Here is a 17,271-nt window from a genome sequence, read left to right as displayed (position 1 = left end):
CTCAAGCAACTCCTGAAACAATCAGTACCCCAACTAAGAATCTCCCCAGAGACCCAGTCAAATTGAGGATTGTGGGCCCTTAACCAGGGTAACCCCAACACCAATGGGGCAAAAGTACAGACAGTCACATAAAAGGACAATTTTTCAGAGTGTGTGGCTCCAATAAACAAAGAAATCTGGCTAGTGCAAGAGGTAATTTTACCTTGGGATAATGGTTCCCCGTTTAACCCACAAATCTCAATTTCCGATGCCAAGGGTACTAAGGGAACAGAGTGTTTCAGGGCGAATTGGCGGTCCATAAAAACCCCGTCGGCCCCACTGTCCACAAAGGCCTCAGTCTTGACAGTTTGACCGAGGATCTTCAAGGTCACCGGAATGATAAAAGTCTTCTTGGGAAATTCTGACTTCTGGCCAGACAGGATATTTCCCATCACCCTCAGGCCCTGAAGTTTTCCGGCTGTTCTGGGCATGATACTACCACATGACCTTTATTCCCACAGTACAAACACAACCCCTGCTGTCTCCTCCGCGTCTTCTCACGCGAGGAGAGGCGGGTAGCCCCAATCTGCATAGGCTCCTCGGAAAATTCCTCAGAGTCTGAGGTTCCCTTGGGAAAGAAGGAAACCTCGGTCTCCCTTTCAAGCCTACGCTCTCTCAGCCGTCTATCCACCCGGATGGATAACTGCATGAGCTGATCCAAGCTATCAGGCAAGGGATATTGTACCAGTTGGTCTTTTATCTGGTTAGAAAGACCTCTTCGGTACTGGTGTCTCAGGGCTGGGTCATTCCACTGGGTATCATGGGCCAACCTCCGAAACTCCGTACAATAAACCTCAACTGGCCTTCGCCCTTGCTTAAGGATCGAAATCTGAGCCTCGGCTGAGGCCGTCTTGTCAGGGTCATCATACAACATGCCCAGTGCCGTAAAAAAAGCATCAACACTTTTAAGCGACGGACAGTCAGGCTGCAACCCATATGCCCAGACCTGTGGGTCTCCTTGTAGCAAGGAAATCACTATGCCCACCTGCTGAATCTCCGACCCAGAAGACTGAGGCCTAAGCCGGAAGTATAGCTTGCAGCTCTCCTTGAAACAAAAGAACTGCGAGCGATCTCCAGAAAAACGATCCGGGAGATTTACTTTCGGCTCCTTAACCCCTGAAGGTGCTGCTGCTGCGGGAGCTCCGCCAGCGGCCTGGGAGGTGTGCATTTTAATGGACAAATCATTAAATTGTCGAGTCAGGACCTGCACCTGATCGACCACCTGTTGCAACGTATTTTGAGGGGTATGCTCCATATTCCCACAAAATTTCAACAGGAGTATTAGGCTGCTGAATATGTTATGCACACCAGTGCCTGCAGGAATGTACTGGTGTCTGAACTGTTATGCACACCAGTGCCTGCAGGAATGTACTGGTGTCTGAACTGTTATGCACACCAGTGCCTGCAGGAATGTACTGGTGTCTGAACAGATAGGGATGCAAAACAAATGAACTCACAGACAGACTGGGGAATATGACATTACGTACACAGAAGGTGATAGGGTAACAAAATAAACACAAAGTGAACAGAGAAGCCCAGAGGCTAAGAAACTGGGTGTCTCCCTAGTATTAGGAATGCTCAGATGGAAAAAGCAAGATGTTGTGTTTTAATACGTAGAGAACCCGAAATGATGTTGCTAAGGGCAACAGCAAAACCCTAAAGGGTTACCAACGGGTGTGGCAGTAAACTCCTTGGTCAGAGATGGAATGATAGACACAAGGAGAGTCTCCACAATCCTAATCCTCACTTGCAGTGCACAGGTTCAGCTTACTGCCACTAAACTGACACCTGAACACCTTGCACAGTGAGACAGGATTTAGGCAGGCAAGTCTGAGAATACAGCCGCAAACTTGCTAAGTTCACAGAGTAGCAAAAGAACCCCAGCAAGTTAAACGACTGACTCCAGTCTTACTGCTAGGTCTGGATTGGCAGAGTGTAGTACCAAATCCCAAGGCCTATATGCAGTAAGCAACAACAAATACAAAGCTACACAGTACTGGCTAACTTTCAGGAACTAACTAACCAACAAAGATTCAGCAGCATCTGCTTAACCTGAGAAGAGGCCTTATATAGCAGGTGCTGTCCACGCCCCACTCAGACCTCACAGACTGTGAGCACAAAAACCAGCACCGGATCCCCTGCCGTGCACAGAGCCTGTAACCACTGCACAGCAAAAGACCCGAACCGGAGTATCAGCTGCGCTCAGGTTACTCCGCTAGCACTTGTCTCCCGGTTGCCATGACGATGTGGCAGCACAGGGCAGGAGACCCTAACAGGCCCTGAACGAGAAGGTCTGGTCGTTGTGGAAGTAGAAGGGGACGATCCAACGAGAGGCCCTGTAGATCGGAGAACCAGTGCCGCCTGGGCGACGCTGGAGTGACTAGAAGTAGGTTTCCTCCTTCTTGCTTGAACTTCCGTATTACTCTGGGCAGGAGTGACACCGGAGGGAACACATACGGCAGCTGAAAGTTCCACAGGATTGACAGAGCATCCACGAACGCTGCTTGAGGATCCCTTGTCCTTGCTCCGAAGACCGGAACCTTGTGATTGTGTCGAGACGCCATCAGGTCCACATCTGGGAGGCCCTACTTGTCCAACAGAAGATGAAACACCTCTGGATGTAGGCTCCATTCTCCGGTGTGCACGTCCTGACGACTGAGATAGTCCGCTTCCCAGTTCAGAACGCCCGGAATGAACACTGCTGATATTGCCGGCAGATGGCGTTCTGCCCACTGAAGAATCCTTGATACTTCCCTCATTGCCATGCGACTCCGAGTGCCGCCCTGATGATTGATGTGCGCCACCGTGGTGGCGTAGTCCGATTGTACTTGAACAGGTTTGTTCTGTATGAGATACTGGGCCATTGTCAACGCATTGAACACTGCCTGCAGTTCTAGAATGTTTATCGGGAGTAGTGACTCCTCCTCGGTCCACCGACCCTGGAGAGAGTGTTGTTCCAACACCGCGCCCCAACCTCTCAAAATGGCATCCGTCGTCAGCAGGACCCAGTTGAATATCCAGAAGGGACGGCCCCTGCTCAATCGTTGGTCCTGAAGCCACCAGCTCAGTGACAGGCGGACCTCCGAAGATAGGGAGATCATGTGAGATTTGATCCGGTGAGGCAGGCCGTCCCACTTGGACAGAATCAACTTCTGCAGAGGGCGAGAATGGAATTGAGCATACTCCACCATGTCGAAAGCCGACACCATGAGACCTAGCACTCGCATCGCCAAATGAATCGACACTTGCGGACGGGATAGGAAGCATCGGATCTTGTCCTGAAGTTTCAGGACTTTCTCCTAAGACAAGAACAACCGCTGGTTGTGAGTGTCCAATAACGCTCCCAGGTGTACCGCTCCAAGCGGGAACCAGGGAGGATTTCTTCCAGTTGATCAGCCACCCGTGGGCTTTCATGCACTGGACCGTCAGATTGAGATGACACAGGAGAAGTTCTGGAGAATTCACCAGGATCAACAAATCGTCTAGGTACGGTAGTATCCTGACCCCTTGACGGCGAAGTGAAGCCGTCATGACCGCCTTTACTTTGGTGAAAACTCGGGGAGCCGTTGTCAAACCAAAGGGTAACGCCGGAAATTGGTAATGAACGTTGCCCACCGCGAACCTCAGGTACTGCTGATGAGACTCTGCAATGGGAATATGAAGGTAGGCATCCTGTATATCCAGGGAGACCATATAGTCCCCAGACTCCAAGGCCAGAACAATAGAGCGCAGTTTCCATACGAAACTTGGAGACCCACACATACTTGTTCAAGGACTTCAGATTGAGAATGGGCCGAGAGGAACCGTTCGGCTTCGGGACTAGAAACAGCAGTGAATAGTACCCCTTGCCTCTCTGTGCCAGAGACACTTGTACCACCACTCCTGTGGTCAGGAGGGAATGTACCACCGAATGCAGAGTGTTTGCTTTTGCCAGGTCCAGAGGAACATCTGTCAGACAAAATCGATGAGGGGGACGATTCTTGAAGTGTACGGCGTAACCTCGAGTGATGACTTCCCTCACCCAGGTATCTGAAGTGGTCTGCAACCATTCTTGGGCAAAACCTAGAAGTCGGCCCCCCACCCTGGGATCCCCCAGAGGGAGGCCCGCCCCGTCATGCTTGTCAGTTTTGGAAGCAGGCTGACGGGCAGCCCAGGTTTGCTTAGGTCTGGGATTGGCAGGTCTGGAAGCACAAGTTTGCTTTGGGTACGCCTGACCTTTTCCTTTACCTGGAGGACGAAAGTGCCAAGTGAAAGTAATTTTAGCCTTCTGTGCGGAAGGAGCCGTACTAGGTAGGCAAGCTGTTTTAGCAGTAGCCAGATCAGCCACAATCTTATTGAGATCTTCTCCCTTGAAAAGAAGCACCTCCAGGGTTTTCTTGGAATCCATATCCACAGACCAGGATCTCAACCAAAGGATACGTCTGGCCAAGATGGACGTAGTAGCAGCCTTGGCTGCCAGCACCCCGGCATTGGAGGCCGCCTCCTTAAGGTACAGAGAAGCCGTGGCAATATAGGAGAGACATTGTCGAGCATGCTCAGACGCGTTGGAAAGCAGTTCCGCCTCAAGCTCCTGAGCCCACGCCTCAACAGCTTCAGCAGCCCATGTCACTGCAATGGTTGGCCTATGCACAGCCCCCGTTAGGGTGTAAATCATTTTCAAACAGCCCTCCACACGTCTATCCGTTGGTTCATTCAGAGAGGTGACGGTAGTAACTGGCAGAGCAGAAGAACGGGCGGAGGAGTTTCCCAATTTTTACATACCTCCGCAGGGAGAGGATAGCGAGCCAACAGTCTCTTATTCGGTGTGAATTTCGTCCCCGGATTTTCCCAGGATTCCTGACGTATGTCAACCAGGTGTTCAGAGTGAGGTAAAACTTGTTTAACCACCTTCTTCCATTTAAACCTATCCGGTTTCTTAGAGACAGCCTCAGGCTCAGGATCATCAGACACCTGAAGAATGAGCCTAATCGCTTCAATCAAATCCAGGACATCCACTAAAGACTTCCCTTCCCCATCAGAAACATCAGTATCAGTGTCTGTGGGATCAGTGTATGCACCATCCTCATCAGAGGATGTGTCTGGGATAGCAGTGGATTGGGAGGTGGTAATGGCCCGTTTAGAAGATGACATAGTCTTAGGCGGGCAAGAGTGACACTTAGATTTAGTCAGTGACCGGTTCAAATGCTGTAACTGAGTGGAGATTTGATCTGTCCATGGCGGATTAATAGCAGGGACCATAAACTGCTGCAGTGGCACAGGTGGTCCCACAGGAGGCGCTAATTTAGTTACAAGCGTGTTTAATAGCGTGGAAAATGTAGCCCAAGGTGGGTCCTGTGAAGCCCCAGGTGCTACCGACCCACTGGGGGGTAAGGAACCCCCTGAACCTGAACTCTCAGCTGCCATATTATCCTCCATCACGTCCGCGGCCTCACTACCACGCACTGTGGGAGAAGCCCCAGCGTCGTTGCCATGTGTAGCAGACATAACAAAGAGCACAATATCGGGCAACCTGGTACAAGGTGTAGCATCAATATACCTAGCAAGAGCACCCGTGAAGTGCGACTATGACAGCACAGACCGGGAGTTCAAGAGATATAAACGTATATGGTGACTATAATTCACAAGTAAAAATACACAGCAGGTATATCTTGTGATACAATCATATATTAAACAAAAAGACACCTGATACACTTAGCCCCCTCAGGTATAACAATATAGGAGTAGCACGCTGAGTGAAATACCCTGTAATGAGGCAACCACGCAGCAGCTACATGCACACACACACACACACACATCTATAGTCACAAGCGTACCATGCAGAAATTATGCACCATAAAATAGTGATGAGCACCGGAAATTTTTCGGGTTTTGGCCCTCATTCCGAGTTGTTCGCTCGGTATTTTTCATCGCATCGCAGTGAAAATCCGCTTAGTACGCATGCGCAATGTTCGCACTGCGACTGCGCCAAGTAACTTTACTATGAAGAAAGTATTTTTACTCACGGCTTTTTCTTCGCTCCGGCGATCGTAATGTGATTGACAGGAAATGGGTGTTACTGGGCGGAAACACGGCGTTTCAGGGGCGTGTGGCTGAAAACGCTACCGTTTCCGGAAAAAACGCAGGAGTGGCCGGAGAAACGGTGGGAGTGCCTGGGCGAACGCTGGGTGTGTTTGTGACGTCAACCAGGAACGACAAGCACTGAAATGATCGCACAGGCAGAGTAAGTCTGGAGCTACTCTGAAACTGCTAAGTAGTTAGTAATCGCATTATTGCGAATACATCGGTCGCAATTTTAAGAAGCTAAGATTCACTCCCAGTAGGCGGCGGCTTAGCGTGTGTAACTCTGCTAAAATCGCCTTGCGACCGATCAACTCGGAATGAGGGCCTTTGTGTTTTGGTTTTGGGTTCGGTTCCGCGGCCGTGTTTTGGGTTCGAACGCGTTTTGGCAAAACCTCACCGAATTTTTTTTGTCGGATTCGGGTGTGTTTTGGATTCGTTTTTTTTTCTTCAAAAAACCCTAAAAAACAGCTTAAATCATAGAATTTGGGGGTCATTTTGATCCCAAAGTATTATTAACCTCAATAACCATTATTTCCACTCATTTTCAGTCTATTCTGAACACCTCACACCTCACAATATTATTTTTAGTCCTAAAATTTGCACCGAGGTCGCTGGATGACTAAGCTCAGCGACCCAAGTGGCCGACACAAACACCTGGCCCATCTAGGAGTGGCACTGCAGTGTCACGCAGGATGGCCCTTCCAAAAAACACTCCCCAAACAGCACATGACGCAAAGAAAAAAAGAGACGCAATGAGGTAGCTGTGTAAGTAAGATAAGCGACCCAAGTGGCCGACACAAACACCTGGCCCATCTAGGAGTGGCACTGCAGTGTCACGCAGGATGGCCCTTCCAAAAAACACTCCCCAAACAGCACATGACGCAAAGAAGAAAAAAAAGAGGCGCAATGAGGTAGCTGTGTGACTAAGATAAGCGACCCAAGTGGCCGACACAAACACCTGGCCCATCTAGGAGTGGCACTGCAGTGTCACGCAGGATGGCCCTTTAAAAAACTAGTCCCCAAACAGCACATGACGCAAAGAAGAAAAAAAAGAGGCGCAATGAGGTAGCTGTGTGACTAAGCTAAGCGACCCTAGTGGCCGACACAAACACCTGGCCCATCTAGGAGTGGCACTGCAGTGTCACGCAGGATGGCCCTTCCAAAAAACACCCCCCAAACAGCACATGACGCAAAGAAAAATGAAAGAAAAAAGAGGTGCAAGATGGAATTGTCATTGGGCACTCCCACCCACCCTTATGTTGTATAAACAGGACATGCACACTTTAACCAACCCATCATTTCAGTGACAGGGTCTGCCACACGACTGTGACTGAAATGACGGGTTGGTTTGGACCCCCACCAAAAAAGAAGCAATTAATCTCTCCTTGCACAAACTGGCTCTACAGAGGCAAGATGTCCACCTCATCATCATCCTCCGATATATCACCGTGTACATCCCCCTCCTCACAGATTATCAATTCGTCCCCACTGGAATCCACCATCTCAGCTCCCTGTGTACTTTGTGGAGGCAATTGCTGCTGGTGAATGTCTCCACGGAGGAATTGATTATAATTCATTTTAATGAACATCATCTTCTCCACATTTTCTGGATGTAACCTCGTACGCCGATTGCTGACAAGGTGAGCGGCGGCACTAAACACTCTTTCGGAGTACACACTTGTGGGAGGGCAACTTAGGTAGAATAAAGCCAGTTTGTGCAAGGGCCTCCAAATTGCCTCTTTTTCCTGCCAGTATAAGTACGGACTGTCTGACGTGCCTACTTGGATGCGGTCACTCATATAATCCTCCACCATTCTCTCAATGGGGAGAGAATCATATGCAGTGACAGTAGACGACATGTCCGTAATCGTTGTCAGGTCCTTCAGTCCGGACCAGATGTCAGCATCAGCAGTCGCTCCAGACTGCCCTGCATCACCGCCAGCGGGTGGGCTCGGAATTCTGAGCCTTTTCCTCGCACCCCCAGTTGCGGGAGAATGTGAAGGAGGAGATGTTGACAGGTCGCGTTCCGCTTGACTTGACAATTTTGTCACCAGCAGTTCTTTGAACCCCAGCAGACTTGTGTCTGCCGGAAAGGGAGATCCAAGGTAGGTTTTAAATCTAGGATCGAGCACGGTGGCCAAAATGTAGTGCTCTGATTTCAACAGATTGACCACCCGTGAATCCTTGTTAAGCGAATTAAGGGCTCCATCCACAAGTCCCACATGCCTAGCGGAATCGCTCTGTGTTAGCTCCTCCTTCAATGTCTCCAGCTTCTTCTGCAAAAGCCTGATGAGGGGAATGACCTGACTCAGGCTGGCAGTGTCTGAACTGACTTCACGTGTGGCAAGTTCAAAAGGTTGCAGAACCTTGCACAACGTTGAAATCATTCTCCACTGCGCTTGAGACAGGTGCATTCCACCTCCTATATCGTGCTCAGTTGTATAGGCTTGAATGGCCTTTTGCTGCTCCTCCAACCTCTGAAGCATATAGAGGGTTGAATTCCACCTCGTTACCACTTCTTGCTTCAGATGATGGCAGGGCAGGTTCAGGCGTTTTTGGTGGTGCTCCAGTCTTCTGTACGTGGTGCCTGTACGCCGAAAGTGTCCCGCAATTCTTCTGGCCACCGACAGCATCTCTTGCACGCCCCTCTCGTTTTTTAAATAATTCTGCACCACCAAATTCAAGGTATGTGCAAAACATGGGACGTGCTGGAATTTGCCCAGATTTAATGCACACACAATATTGCTGGCGTTGTCCGATGCCACAAATCCACAGGAGAGTCCAATTGGGGTAAGCCATTCTGCGATGATCTTCCTCAGTTGCCTTAAGAGGTTTTTAGCTGTGTGCGTATTCTGGAAAGCGGTGATACAAAGCGTAGCCTGCCTAGGAAAGAGTTGGCGTTTGCGAGATGCTGCTACTGGTGCCGCCGCTGCTGTTCTTGCGGCGGGAGTCCATACATCTACCCAGTGGGCTGTCACAGTCATATAGTCCTGAGCCTGCCCTGCTCCACTTGTCCACATGTCCGTGGTTAAGTGGACATTGGGTACAACTGCATTTTTTAGGACACTGGTGAGTCTTTTTCTGAGGTCTGTGTACATTTTCGGTATCGCCTGCCTAGAGAAATGGAACCTAGATGGTATTTGGTACCGGGGACACAGTACCTCCAACAAGTCTCTAGTTGGCTCTGCAGTAATGATGGATACCGGAACCACGTTTCTCACCGCCCAGGATGCCAAGGCCTCAGTTATCCGCTTTGCAGCAGGATGACTGCTGTGATATTTCATCTTCCTCGCAAAGGACTGTTGGACAGTCAATTGCTTGGTGGAAGTAGTAAAAGTGGTCTTACGAGTACGACTTCCCCTCTGGGATGACCATCGACTCCCAGCAGCAACAACAGCAGCGCCAGCAGCAGTAGGCGTTACACGCAAGGATGCATCGGAGGAATCCCAGGCAGGAGAGGACTCGTCAGAATTGCCAGTGACATGGCCTGCAGGACTATTGGCATTCCTGGGGAAGGAGGAAATTGACACTGAGGGAGTTGGTGGGGTGGTTTGCGTGAGCTTGGTTACAAGAGGAAGGGATTTACTGGTCAGTGGACTGCTTCCGCTGTCGCCCAAAGTTTTTGAACTTGTCACTGACTTATGATGAATGCGCTGCAGGTGACGTATAAGGGAGGATGTTCCGAGGTGGTTAACGTCCTTACCCCTACTTATTACAGCTTGACAAAGGCAACACACGGCTTGACAAATGTTGTCCGCATTTCTGTTGAAATACTTCCACACCGAAGAGCTGATTTTTTTGGTATTTTCACCAGGCATGTCAATGGCCCTATTCCTCCCACGGACAACAGGTGTCTCCCCGGGTGCCTGACTTAAACAAACCACCTCACCATCAGAATCCTCCTGGTCAATTTCCTCCCCAGCGCCAGCAACACCCATATCCTCCTCATCCTGGTGTACTTCAACACTGACATCTTCAATCTGACTATCAGGAACTGGACTGCGGGTGCTCCTTCCAGCACTTGCAGGGGGCGTGCAAATGGTGGAAGGCGCATGCTCTTCACGTCCAGTGTTGGGAAGGTCAGGCATCGCAAACGACACAATTGGACTCTCCTTGTGGATTTGTGATTTCGAAGAACGCACAGTTCTTTGCTGTGCTTTTGCCAGCTTGAGTCTTTTCATTTTTCTAGCGAGAGGCTGAGTGCTTCCATCCTCATGTGAAGCTGAACCACTAGCCATGAACATAGGCCAGGGCCTCAGCCGTTCCTTGCCACTCCGTGTGGTAAATGGCATATTGGCAAGTTTACGCTTCTCCTCCGACAATTTTATTTTAGATTTTTGAGTCCTTTTTTTACTGATATTTGGTGTTTTGGATTTTACATGCTCTGTACTATGACATTGGGCATCGGCCTTGGCAGACGACGTTGCTGGCATTTCATCGTCTCGGCCATGACTAGTGGCAGCAGCTTCAGCACGAGGTGGAAGTCGATCTTGATCTTTCCCTATTTTTGGAACCTCAACATTTTTGTTCTCCATATTTTAATAGGCACAACTAAAAGGCACCTCAGGTAAACAATGGAGATGGATGGATACTAGTATACTTATGGATGGACGAGCGACTGCCGACACAGAGGTAGCTACAGCCGTGGACTACCGTACTGCGTCTGCTGCTAATATAGACTGGATGATAATGATATAAAAAATATATATATACAGGTTGAGTATCCCTTATCCAAAATGCTTGGGACCAGAGGTATTTTGGATATCGGATTTTTCCGTATTTTGGAATAATTGTATACCATAATGAGATATCATGGTGATGGGACCTAAATATAAGCACAGAATGCATTTATGTTACATATACACCTTATACACACAGCCTGAAGGTAATTTTAGACAATATTTTTTGTAACTTTGTGCATTAAACAAAGTGTGTGTACATTCACACAATTCATTTATGTTTCATATACACCTTATACACACAGCCTAAAGGTCATTTAATACAATATTTTTAATAAATTTGTGTATTAAACAAAGTTTGTGTACATTGAGCCATCAAAAAACAAAGGTTTCACCTTCTCACTCTCGCTCAAAAAAGTCCGTATTTCGGAATATTCCGTATTTCGGAATATTTGGATATGGGATACTCAACCTGTATCACTACTGCAGCCGGACAGGTATATATTATATAATGACGGACCTGCTGGACACTGTCAGCACTGCAGACTCCTAAAGTAAGCTACTAGTATCAAGAAGATAGGGAAAGAAAAAAAACACCACAGGTAGGTGGTATACAATTATGGATGGACGAGCGACTGCCGACACAGAGGTAGCTACAGCCGTGGACTACCGTACTGCGTCTGCTGCTAATATAGACTGGATGATAATGATATAAAAAATATATATATATCACTACTGCAGCCGGACAGGTATATATTATATAATGATGGACCTGCTGGACACTGTCAGCACTGCAGACTCCTAAAGTAAGCTACTAGTATCAAGAAGATAGAAAAAAAAAAACACAACAGGTAGGTGGTATACAATTATGGATGGACGAGCGACTGCCGACACAGAGGTAGCTACAGCCGTGGACTACCGTACTGCGTCTGCTGCTAATATAGACTGGATGATAATGATATAAAAAATATATATATATCACTACTGCAGCCGGACAGGTATATATTATATAATGACGGACCTGCTGGACACTGTCAGCACTGCAGACTCCTAAAGTAAGCTACTAGTATCAAGAAGATAGAAAAAAAAAAAAACACCACAGGTAGGTGGTATACAATTATGGATGGACGAGCGACTGCCGACACAGAGGTAGCTATAGCCGTGGACTACCGTACTGCGTCTGCTGCTAATATAGACTGGATGATAATGATATAAAAAATATATATATATCACTACTGCAGCCGGACAGGTATATATTATATAATGACGGACCTGCTGGACACTGTCAGCACTGCAGACTCCTAAAGTAAGCTACTAGTATCAAGAAGATAGAAAAAAAAAAACACAACAGGTAGGTGGTATACAATTATGAATGGACGAGCGACTGCCGACACAGAGGTAGCTACAGCCGTGGACTACCGTACTGCGTCTGCTGCTAATATAGACTGGATGATAATGATATAAAAAAAAATATATATATCACTACTGCAGCCGGACAGGTATATATTATATAATGACGGACCTGCTGGACACTGTCAGCAGCACTGCAGACTCCTAAAGTAAGCTACTAGTAGTATCAAGAAGATAGAAAAAAAAAAAAAAAACACCACAGGTAGGTGGTATACAATTATGGATGGACGAGCGACTGCCGACACAGAGGTAGCTACAGCCGTGGACTACCGTACTGCGTCTGCTGCTAATATAGACTGGATGATAATGATATAAAAAATATATATATATATATCACTACTGCAGCCGGACAGGTATATATTATAATGACGGACCTGCTGGACACTGTCAGCACTGCAGACTCCTAAAGTAAGCTACTAGTATCAAGAAGATAGAAAGAAAAAAAAACACCACAGGTAGGTGGTATACAATTATGGATGGACGAGCGACTGCCGACACAGAGGTAGCTACAGCCGTGGACTACCGTACTGCGTCTGCTGCTAATATAGACTGGATGATAATGATATAAAAAATATATATATATATCACTACTGCAGCCGGACAGGTATATATTATATAATTAATGACGGACCTGCTGGACACTGTCAGCAGAATGCGTTTATAGAATAAAAACACCACACGACGAGTGTTTAACTTTTTCAGGCAGACAATCACAATATACTGGTGGTCAGACAGTGGTCACTGGTCAGTCACACTGGCAGTGGCACTCTGGCAGCAAAAGTGTGCACTGTTAAATAATATGTACTCCTGCTACTGCTCCCCAGTCTCCCCCACAATTGAGCTGTGTGAGCACTGAGCACTCAGCACAGTCAGATATACATAGATGATGCAGCACACTGAGGCTGAGCACAGATATGGTATACTGTTACTGTGTCACTGTGTATCGTTTTTTTTCAGGCAGAGAACGGATTATATTAAATAATAATATAATAAAACTGCACTGGTGGTCACTGGTCAGTCACTAGTAAACTCTGCACTCTCTGAGTACTCCTAAGCTCCAGTAAATCAAGTGTCTCACTCTCACTCTCTCTCTTCTAATCTAAATGGAGAGGACGCCAGCCACGTCCTCTCCCTATGAATCTCAATGCACGTGTGAAAATGGCGGCGACGCGCGGCTCCTTATATAGAATCCGAGTCTCGCGATAGAATCCGAGCCTCGCGAGAATCCGACAGCGGGATGATGACGTTCGGGCGCGCTCGGGTTAGCCAAGCAAGGCGGGAAGATCCGAGTCTGCCTCGGATCCGTGTAAAAAGGCTGAAGTTCGGGGGGGTTCGGATTCCGAGGAACCGAACCCGCTCATCACTACCATAAAACTGCACTGGACTAGCAATACAAAGTAATACTCAGTATGGCTATATGTGTTAACAATAGATATAACAAACACAGTAAAGACTGGATGTATATCACAGGGTGTTTGTACCACACAACCCTGAATGTATGCACTCTTAACTAACACTGTCCCAGTGACAGGTAGAATACTTAAGTGTCCTGTAGGAAACACAGCACTGGCAATCAGGCGGTTCTACAGAGGAGGATTTGCCCCAGCAGTCCCAGGCACAGCGCAGCTCAATCTGTGATGGCCGCTGGTCAGTAGTGAAGGAGAAGAAAGCAGCTCCAGGGCGGGAACATTCATAGAAATGGCGCACTGGGGCTGGGTCGGAGTGGCCACAGATCCGACCTGCCCCCCCGCTAGCATCCCCACCTGCCGTTGCGGGCAGCTTAAAACGTGGTATATGTATATTAAAATACCCCCAGACCTGTGCCAATGAGTTGTCCCTGCTGGCTAGTGGAGCGGCTGCCCAGTAATTAGTGTCCACGCCAGCGCGCGCGCGGCCCGCCTCCTACGGCCGCACTGGATCGCGGTAAAGTGCGGGCACAGAAACCCCTTACCTTCCCCGTAGCTGCGGCCCCATGATCCGGGAGGACAGCGGCGCCTCCGCTGCAGTGACCCGGCAACCAGGGCGCGCGAGTATACAGCGCTGCTGGGGGTGAGGGAGCTGCAAACAGAAAAGTCTGTGAGACTTTGTCTGCTGCAGCCCTTGAAGTCTTTTGTAGAAAAAATCTTCTTCTTTCTGTCATTTAAGCTATCAATAGACTGCCTCAGGCATCCCACCTGTTAAGTGCCTGCTTACTGCATGGCACAAACTTACAAACTGAGCTCCTGTGCATGAGGGCGGGGTTATAGAGGAGGCGGCGCTGTGCATCTTGGGAACAGTCAAAAGCTTTGAGCCCGTTGGTGCCTCGGATCAAGATCCGACTCTACACCCCAATGTTAATCCTTGTGGAGCCCAGTGTACTCCGCAGCAGAAATTCAGCATTGCTGCGCATGCGTATGCTCCGCAATGCGCACACGCAATGTACGGGTACAAAGCCCTTTGTGGTTGTGCACAGGTTTTAGCAAAGTTTTCAGTCGCACTGACGTCCGCAAGAAGATTGACAGGAAGGGGGCGTTTCTGGATGTCAACTGACCGTTTTCAGGGAGTGTTTTAAAAAACGCAGGCGTGTCTGAAAAAACATAGGCGTGGCTGGGTGTTCGCTGGGCGGGTGTAGGATGTCAAATCCGGACACGATGAGTAGGTTCAGAGCTACTCAGAAACTGTAAAAACTGTTTTTGCAGAGCTCGGCTGCACATGCGTTTGCACTTCTGCTAAGCTAAGATACACTCCCCAGTCGGCGGCAGCATAGCGTTTGCATGGCTGCTAAAACTATCCAGCGAGTGATCAACTTGGAATGAGGGCCCATGTGCACTGCAGGGGGGGCAGATATAACATGTGCAGAGAGAGTTAGATTTGGGTGGGGTGTGTTCAAACTGAAATCTAAATTGCAGTGTAAAAATAAAGCAGCCAGTATTTACCCTGCACAGAAACAAAATAACCCACCCAAATCTAACTCTCTCTGCAAATGTTATATCTGCCACACCTACAGTGCACATAGGGGGTAATTCAGAGCTGATCGCAGCAACAAATTCATTAGCAGTTGGGCAAAACCATGAGCACTGCAGGTGTGGCAGATATAAAATGTGCAGAGAGAGCTAGATCCAGGGCTATGTCCCTGCCTAACACAGACAGCAGATTCACCAGTCTATAATTTTGTTTCTTTCTTTTCCTTTATAAGGACCATTGTCCTGTGTAATCATATATTTTTTCCAAAAAATCTTTTTCATTATTCTATTAACCTTTTAGGTGCTCTCTCATTAGTGCCTTATACCGGTTCAGTGACTCTACTACCATACCACACCACATATGCCTGATCTTGTCTGATCTTGGAAGCCAAGCGGTCCTGGGTTTGGCTAGTACCTGGAAGGGTGACCTCCAAGGAATACCGAGTGTTGTAGGGGTCTTTAGAACCACTAGTACGGTACAATCAGCATACACTAACAGCAGAAGCACCCCTATTCTTCCTTCTACCTGTTATCTTCCAATATTTAATATCGGTACCATACATACCCAGGTGGGGCTCCCTGTTATGCCCGGCCCATTGTGGCTTTATTTATAAAAACAGTTTATCTGTACTGGTCAAGGTGGCGGGATACAGTTCGATTCATGACTGAAAGCCCGCAAACCATAATGAATGGACCATGACCAGAACATATATTACTTTTTAGTAATATAAATTTTGCAAAGCATTGTAGCACATTATTTTCAAATACCAATTTAGTGGAGTGAAACTTCATTGAGATTTTGTTTTCAGTTGCATGCATCTACCAACTTATTTCATTTTGTACATTTAGATATCTCAGATACACTGTATTATTGCATTTTGTACATTTAGATATCTAAGATAACATCTCTAACTAGAGGTCGTGAGACACACATTATCTTAATGGCATTTCTATTAAAAGTTATGTTTTAGTATTCTCATTTAACATACGGTATTTACCGATTGTTAAGAGTCCGCCCACAAAAAGAGTCTTCTTTTCTCTCTCTGTATGTGCTTGTATATTGCAGATGCTGGCAGGTTAGCAAGACAGCATACCGATTATAGGGGGTCATTCTGACCCAATCGCTCACTGAAGTTTCTCGCAGCACATCTATCGGGTCGGAAGTGCGCATGCGCCGGAGTGCACCAGCGCATGGCAGCCGTCGTTGCCTAGCGATCACCTCTGAGACAGAGTCGGTCGCTGGGCGTTTAGGGGGCGCGGTCCGGCCAATGCAGGCGTGGCCGGACCGTTGGGGGGGGCGGACCGCGGCGACTGCGTGACATCACACGCAGCCGCTGCGGGCCGAGGAGCGACGAGTTGTTCCTGGCCAGCACTCGAAAGATGCGCTGGTCGGGAGCTACTCTGGAAGTTCAAAGGCATCGCCGCTGTGCGAATCCTTTGCACTTCTGCGCGGGGAGGATGGGTGGGCCGGCACTGACGTGCGGGGCAGACTAGCCCTGTGCTGGGCGTCCCCTCGCATGTCAGTGTGAATGATCGTAGCTGTGCTATGAATGGCCCTCATAGTACGGGGCATGTGCATTACCAAATACGAGTATATGTAATTCTTTGCAATGTATTTAATGACCATCTTGCTGCAATCTTCGCTTTGCAGAGGACAGGTGCCCAACTGTATTAAGCCTATAAAAGTGATAAAGCGGAGACGGATAAAGAGTGATAAATGACCAGCCAACCAGCTCCTGTCATTTTTCAAACACAGCGTGTTACATGGCAGTTAGGAAGCTGACTGGCTGGTCACTTATTACTCTTTATCAGTCTCCACTATATAACTTTTTAAGGCTTAAAACATTTGGGCCAGGGTTCCTTGTTCCCTATCCCAGGGGTGAGTGCACATGAATGGCTTCATAACTTTTAATTTGTCAATAAGCTGCAGTGTGAAGCAATGTGATACTTTCCTGTATGAATCAAACAATCTTTATGAATAGAGTCCTACAGAATTTTTGAAGTGAAGATGGTCATAAAGCAACGGGTATATATGCACTAAAGTGCGGGTTTTTAGAAGTGGAGATATTCTCTATAGCAATCAATCAGATTCTAGCTATTAACTTCTTGAAGGTGCTAGATAAACGATAAGGAGAATCTGA

Source organism: Pseudophryne corroboree, chromosome 2, assembly GCF_028390025.1.
Source record: "Pseudophryne corroboree isolate aPseCor3 chromosome 2, aPseCor3.hap2, whole genome shotgun sequence".
Lineage (NCBI taxonomy): Eukaryota > Metazoa > Chordata > Amphibia > Anura > Myobatrachidae > Pseudophryne > Pseudophryne corroboree.
The sequence above is the reverse complement of the archived record's forward strand: the minus strand, read 5'-3'. Positions refer to the sequence as shown.